Source organism: Oratosquilla oratoria, chromosome 8, assembly GCF_046742065.1.
Source record: "Oratosquilla oratoria isolate Oo_2021 chromosome 8, ASM4674206v1, whole genome shotgun sequence".
NCBI lineage: Eukaryota > Metazoa > Arthropoda > Malacostraca > Stomatopoda > Squillidae > Oratosquilla > Oratosquilla oratoria.
In genome coordinates, this window is record NC_134784.1 from 23,343,375 (window position 1) to 23,351,463 (window position 8,089).

Here is an 8,089-nt window from a genome sequence, read left to right on the forward strand (position 1 = left end):
TAACAATAATAACAATAACAATAATAATAATAATAATAACAATAATAATAATAATAACAATAATAATAACTGATAACAATGATAATAACAATAATAATAATAACAATGATAATAATAATAAAAATGATAATAATAATAACAATAATAACAACAATAATAACAATAATAATAATAACAATAATAATAATAACAATAATAATAATAACAATAATAATAATAATAATAATAATAATAATAATAATAATAATAATAATAATAATAATAACAATAATAATAATGATAACAATAATAATAATAATAATAATAATAATAATAATAATAATAATAATAATAATAATAATAATAATAATAATAATAATAATAATAATAATAATAATAATAATAATAATAATAATAATAATAATAATAATAATAATAATAATAATAATAATAATAATAATAATGATAATAATGATAATAATAATAATAATAATAATAATAATAATAATAATAATAATTATAATAATAGTAATAATAATAACATTAACAAAAACAACAACATCAACAACAATTTCTACCATAAGATGATTTTTATGGTCGTTGCGTGTAGGACTCGAACCTACCGCTCAGGGGCCGATAGGACAACTGTGCCATACAAATTATTTGGTTGATGTCGCTGTCCACTAGCGAATTTCCCACGAATTTCTACCATATTTCTGTTCTTGTAGACCCATACTTCGTCTACATCTCCACCTTCTCTTGGGGCCGATAGTGTCTGTCTGTTGACCCAAAATACCAAAAACCCTCCTTCAGATATTCACCTTCATCTCTACCTTAAATGTTTCATATTTCGCCAAATTCTCATTTCGCCTAATCCCCTAACGTAATTCAACCCTCGTTTAAAGAAATTTGGCAAAAGACACTTTGGCGAAATATGACAGAAAAAAAAAAGGCTAAATGAAAATTGGCGAAATGAAATCTTGGCGAAATAAAAATGGTCGAAATAGAAATTTGGCGAAACACATTTTGGCGAAGTGGGAATTCTCCTCTCCTACTCTTTCTCAATCAATCTCGCCTACTGACCTTTTCGCTCTTCCATTGAGAGGACCGACTCTCCCCTCCCCCTCCCCCTTCCCCTCTCCCTCTACCCCTTCCCCCTGCCCTCTCCCCCCTCCCCCTTCTCCCCTCCCCTCTCCCCCCTTCCCCCCTTCCTTCCACGACTTTCCCCTTCATTACCCCTTTCCGGGGGGGGGGCACCGACCCCCCTTGCGCCCCCCTCCTCCTCCTCTTCCTCCTCCTCCTCTCCCTTCTTCTTCCCTTCCTCTCCTTCCCATTCCCCAACACCCCAGCCTCCCTCCTTAAGATCTTCCTCATTATTCCTTACTCGCTCTGAGGCAAGAGGCTTACCCCAGGAGACACTTAGCGTCGGCTGAGGAACCGCTCACTTCGCCTGATGTCCTCCGACAGGTGTTGGGAGGATCGAACTCGGGCCCTCCTCTCACCACCACCCTCTTCTTCCTCCTCCTCCTCCTCCTCCTCTTTGCGGTCGTTCCCTATCTTCCCCCTCCTCCTCCTCCTCCTTCTCCTCCTCCTCCTCCTCCCTCTCTCTCCTCTTCCTCCTCCTCCCTCTCTCTTTTCTTCCTCTTTGCGGTCGCCCCTTACCTTCCTCCTCCTCCTCCTCCTCTCTCTCCTCCCCCTCCTCCTCCTCCTCTTTGCGGTTGTTCCATTTCCTTCCTCCTCCTCCTCCTCCTCCTCCTCTCTTCTCCTCTTCCCCTTTGTAGTAGCCTCCATTTACCCTCCCCCTCCTCCTCCTCCTCCTCCTCCTCTTTGTGGGCACTCCCTTATCCTCCTCCTCTCCTCCTCTTCGTGTCCCCTCTCTCTGCGGTGTACCCTCCTCACCCTCATCTTCCTCCTCTCCCTAATCATTTCCTGGTGATCTGACTCTCTCTCTCTCTCTCTCTTTCTTTCTCTCTCTCTCTCTCTTGCGATTTGCAATAATACATTTATATTCCCTTCTCCTTCACTTGTTTCTTGTTGTACTTGTCTCGCCATCTTATTATCTCCATCGCGTTTCCTTTCTTCCTCGTTGGAAGAATCTTCCGGGAATCTTTATCTGCGGTTCTCGTCTCTTGGCATCTAATAATGCCATCTCCCCTTCCATATCACCCCCCCCACCTTCCTTCCCCCCCCACACCCAGACTTTTATAATTCCCATAACCTCCCCCCCTCTCCCCTTTCCTTCCCCTCTCCCCTCCTCTCCCCTCCCCCTCTACCCCCCCTCCCCCCCTCACCCCGATTCTTGAGTACTGTAATATTGTCCACTTATTCCTATCCCCCCACTTTCCCCCCCAACACTTGAAAAATGTATTTTGTCTCCCCCCTTTCTCCCACCATAGCATTTTCTCCCTCCTCCCCTCCTCTCTTTTTCTCTCCCCTCTTGCCATTCCCCCCAGTTCCCTCTCTCTCTCTCTCTCTCTCTCTCTCTCTCTCTCTGTCTCTCTCTCTCTCTCTCTCTCTCTCTCTCTCTCTCTCTGTCTCTCTCAAAGGATTACAAAGGATTACAAAGGAGGAGGATGTCGACAGGAGACCTTTTGGTCCATAACTAGATCGGATGCGAAAAGAATTATAATAATGATAAACAAATAAGCAAACAAATAAATAAATAAATAAATAAATAACAATTATAATATTATAATAAATCAATCAATCAATAAATAGGTTAAGTTAGTAAACAAACAATCTCTCTCCTTCACTTTCCTCACATCTTCTACACTCACTTGTCTCTCTCCCTCTCTCTCTTTCTCTCTCTCTCTATCTCTCTCTCTTTTTCTCTTTTTACAGGTGCCATCTGAGTACCGCAAGGAATTTTATGATTAACTAACTAACCCCCAAAAAAGAAAATGAATGAATGAATGAATGAATGAATGAATGAATGAATGAATGAATAAATAAATAAAAATAAATAAAAATAAATGAATAAATAAAAATAAATAAATAGATAAATAATTGAATAGACAAAATAAAATAAGATAAAATAAAATAGATTAATAAATAAAATAAATAAACAAATAAACAATAGAAAAAAATTAATAAACCAATTGGTTAACATGTAAATAGAAACGAACCAAACGCATCGAAATATACTGAAAACGCATTCTTCTTGATGGTTCTGTTATTCTGCAAGACGGTGAAAGTTCTCCTCCCCTGCTTCCCTTTGATGCTGCCGCTCAGCCCGTCCGTCAATACGCCAAAGGAGGAGAAGAGGAATTTATGAATATTTCTTCATATTTTGAAGTTTCATCTAACGTGCAACCATAAGTGTCTCATTTTTTAAGAAAATAAGTCTCTCTCTGTGTATGTGTGTGTGTGTGTGTGTGTGTGTGTGTGTGAGATTCACCACCATGGTCTCGGATCACGTGTTGCACTCGTGATCGACAGCTATTTCCCTCCCGGAAGAGAGCTCAGAGTTCATATATGACCGATCTATGGGTAATGCTGTGACCTTACACACGCCCACACACACTCAACTCCCCGCCCACGAGAGTTGGAGTAACGACTCGCAACGCAGGGATACTGAAATAATTTCAACCCTGGGCGAGATTCGAACCTGGAGCGCCGTAGTGGCGGCCGTGAACGCTACCACTGCGCCATCGAGTCGTGTGTGCGTGTCTCTTTACCTAATCATATCACGTACTTGTAGCGTACCGGAAGGTAGCAACTCTGGCACGGTCCTGCCTTTCACTCTCCATTGATCTCACGTGGTGTGTGTACAATAGTGTATGTTAAAAAAAAAGAAATTCACCATCATTAAGATAGATACAAGTTAATATATTCTATCATTTAATAAAAGGGAAATAATATTTTCTCGTATGCATTTTTTATCCTGTTTATCCTTTTTGTTTCAAATTAGAAATAGGAATAACCAATTGAAAATTTCATTCGGTCAAATGTCCGCGTGGTCAAATGTCCGCTTGGTCAAATGTCCGCTTGGTCAAATGTCTGCTTGGTCAAATGTCCGCTTGGTCAAATGTCCGCGTGGTCAAATGTCCGCTTGGTCAAATGTCCGCTTGGTCAAATGTCCGCTTGGTCAAATGTCCGCTTGGTCAAATGTCCGCTTGGTCAAATGTCCGCTTGGTCAAATGTCCGCTTGGTCAAATGTCCGCTTGGTTAAATGTTCGCTTGGTCAAATGTCCGCTTGGTCAAATGTCAGCTTGGTAAAATGTCCGGTTGGTAAATTGTCCACTGGGTAAAATGTCCGCTTGGTAAAATGTCCGTTTGGTCAAATGTCCGCTTGGTCAAATGTCCGCTTGGTCAAATGGCCTTCGGTCATACGTCCACCCACTCATCCGTCCGGACACGGTGGGTGCATACATGTATGTGTAAACGCGTTTATGGGTGTAAGTTTATTTGGCATTGAATCAATATACATGAAGTACAGATAATGAAAAGAACAAATAGTTCGAAATAACAATTACAATTGCCGAGGATATAACAAAAAAAAAATGTAAGCTTATTTCCACTGTAGTCCTCGTGGTCGTGTGAAATATATACATTGAGATAGACTCACGTGCACATGCACAACTTTTCTTCATAACAACGAGGGAGGGAATGAAGAGGTCATTTGACACAAGGAATTACGAATTCGTAGTTTAAATGATGATCTCTCTCTCTCTCTCTCTCTCTCTCTCTCTCTCTCTCTCTCTCTCCCTCTCTCCCTCTCTCACTTGTAACGCTTCCCATCCTCCATACCTTTTTCTCACGTCTGTGTCTCACTATTTCCTACACTATGGAAGACATTATCCGAACCCTGAGTGCCCAACTCCCTTACTTACCCGGTGGTACCTTTCCCTCTGTCCTTTCTGCCGCTAGGCTATTTTATTCATCTCCGTGGCTCCCTCTTCAACAGAAAACGGGGCTGAGCAGTAACACAAGACCCGTGTAGCTCTTTTTCGCAAAGAAAATAGAGAAAAGAATCTATTCGTGATAAGAGAGAGAGAGAGAGAGAGAGAGAGAGAGAGAGAGAGAGAGAGAGAGAGCGGGGGGGGGGGAGGAGCGTCCACGAAAAAAAAAAAAAAACTTAATCAGAAAATGGACATTAGGGCCTTGGAGAGACGTCTGAAAAATGGTAAAAGTCTGTGTGTGAGTTTGTCTAATGTTTACCATGGTCTTGGATCACATGCTGGACTTGTGATTGATAGCTAATACATTCCCGGATGAGACCTTAGCTATGTGTGTGTGTGTGTGTGTGTGTGTGTGTGTGTGTGTGTGTGTGTGTGTGTGTGTGTGTGTGTGTGTGTGTGTGTGTGTGTGTGTGTGTGTGTGTGTATGTGTGTTTGTGTGTGTTTGTGTGTGTGTATATGTGTGATTCACCACCACCACCACCACCACCACCACCACCACCACCACCACCACCACCACCACCACCACCACCACCACCACCACCACCACCACTACCGTGGTCTTGGATCACGTGTTGGACTCGTGATCGACAGCTATTTCCCTCCCGGAGGAGAGCTCAGAGCTCATATATGACCGATCTTTGGGTAATGTTGTGACCTTACACGCACACACACACACACAACTCCCCGCCCACGAGAGTTGGAGTAACGACTCGCAGCGCAGCAATATTGAAATTATTTTAGCCCTGGGCAGGATTCGAACCCGGACCTCCGTAGTGGCGGGCGGGAACTCTACCAACCGCGTTATCGAGTCGTCTGTTCGTGTGTGTGTGTGTGTGTGTGTGTGTGTGTGTGTGTGTGTGTGTGTGTGTGTGTGTGTGTGTGTGTGTGTGTGTGTGTGTATTTACCTAGTTGTATTTTACGGGAAGGGGAGCTATGCTCGTGGTGTCCCGTCTCCATATCTCTCGTTTTATCTAGACTGTTTCTAGATTCGTGTATCGTTTTTGCACACACCACTTTCTCATCTAACTTGTTCCAAACGTCTTTTATCCTGAGGGGAAAGCTGTTCTTTTTCAGGTCTCTTCTATAAATGTCTTTTTTTTTTATTTTCTTTCCGTGTCCTCTTGTATCTCTACCGTCCCATTTTATTAGATCCTCCCTATCAATTATTTCTATGCCTTTCATGATTCTATAAATAGTTATCAAGTCGTGTGTGTGTGTGTGTGTGTGTGCGTGTGTGTGTGTGTGTGTGTGTGTGTGTGTGTGTGTGTGTGTGTGTGTGTGTGTGTGTGTGTGTGTGTGTGTGTGTGTGTGTGTGTGTGTGTGTGTGTGTGTGTGTGTGTGTGTGTGTACATGTGTAAAACTGCATTAGTAAAAATCAACAACAACAACAACAACAACAACAACAACAACAGAATCACCCTGATCTGTGATTGTCATTTCTTTTCATCGCATCCCCAAATGATCGTATCAACCATAAGCTCCCCTCCCTCTCTCCCCCCTCCTCCCCCCAATCCCCCCACCCAACCATTGGGTTTGTCCTTTCCCGTTCCTCTTATCTCCCCACAAGTCTTATCGTCTTTTGCCCCCCTTTGTCGGACATACTCCCCCCCATCCCCCCCCCACTCTCGATAATCCCCCATCAACTTCTCTGTCCTCCTAGTCTCCCCTCCCTATCCTCCCCACCTCTTTCTCACTCCCCATCTACTCCCGTCACCTTTACTCCCCCCCCCCACATCAGTGACCAGATGTAGTAAGCAAATCGTAACTTTCGACGTTATAAGTAAGTGCATCGTAAATCATAATGGTAACTTGCGATGTCGTAACTTACAATGTCGTAACTTACAATATCGTAAATTACGATACACGCAAAAACCACACTGAAATATGTATAATTGATTACCCAGTTGTGCATATTTGACTTTTCCCATGCTATTTTATTTTTCCTAGGTTGTTCTTATTTCTTCTAGAAGAACAATATTGTCAATTTGTTTCAGTTTTAAGGAATCAAGAAAATAAATCCTCAAGCAGTACACTTCACTTTCTTTTATCCTTCTAATAACAAGATTAAGGGTGCTAAACTTCTTAGACATGACAACAGGGGGTGCTATGGTCGGAAAAGATTTGGAAAACGCTTATCTAGACTAATAGCAGAAACCCCTCTGACGTCATTGTAGTCATAAATTTCAGGCTCTCTGACGTCATAACTAGAGCAGTCGTAGATTTCAGGTACTGAGGGACTTGGTCGTAGGTTACGACCTCGGTGATGACGTCAGAGAGGTCGTAAGTCTATTCGCCCCATTCAAACCCGGGATGATCCCGTGGATGAATAAAATCACCTGACGACAGCCAGAATGAAATATCACAAGTGCAACATGGACACCGCAGTGTCCACGACCTCCGGACTGAACGTCCTTCCAAACGACCGTGACCCCGTTTGACCTCATGTTTGGACCATCAACCCTCATATGAATAAAATCGTCTGACGTCAACTAGAATGAAAAGAGATAAATTACGTCATCAACTTGAAGTGGGCGACCACAAGTCAGCCTCCGATCGCGTGGGATGTGAAAACAAAATGGCGGGAGACAAAATGGCGGGCGTCTAAAGAAAAAGTGGGTGTCCGTCAAAAAAAAAAAAAAAAAAAAAAAAAAAAAAAAAAAAAAAAAAAAAAAAAAAAAAAAAAAAAAAAAAAAAAAAAAAAAAAAAAAAAAAAAAAAAAATTGCTCCCCTGAAAGTCATTGCATTTCCATTACCAAGACTAATTTCTAAATTGCCTTTGGTGAAAAACCTTCCCCCCATTTCCCTTCCCCCCACTTCCCCCCTCCCCACACAAGACGAAAACCTCGCCACTCTTCTCCCCCTCCCCTCCCCCCTATCCTCCTTCCCCCCATGCGTACCGGATAGTAGCCAACTTACCTAGAACAGAGTTCACAACTTTTTCTGCTGAATAAAACCAACTGTCCCCCATTTAATTAGATCCACCGATCAGCCATATTGACGAAAGCGATCTCCATGGTGGATGGCGTTCTCTGTCTTCCACCTGTTCTTTCCTTCACTCCCATCTATCTCTATTTGGTGCATCACCCTCTTTTTCTTTCTCTTCTCTCTCCCCTTCCTTCACTGTCTCCTCTCTCTTTCTCTCTTTCTCCATTCCCTGCTCTATCGTACTAATTTTATACTTCTCTCTCTCTCTCTCTTTCTCTCTCTCT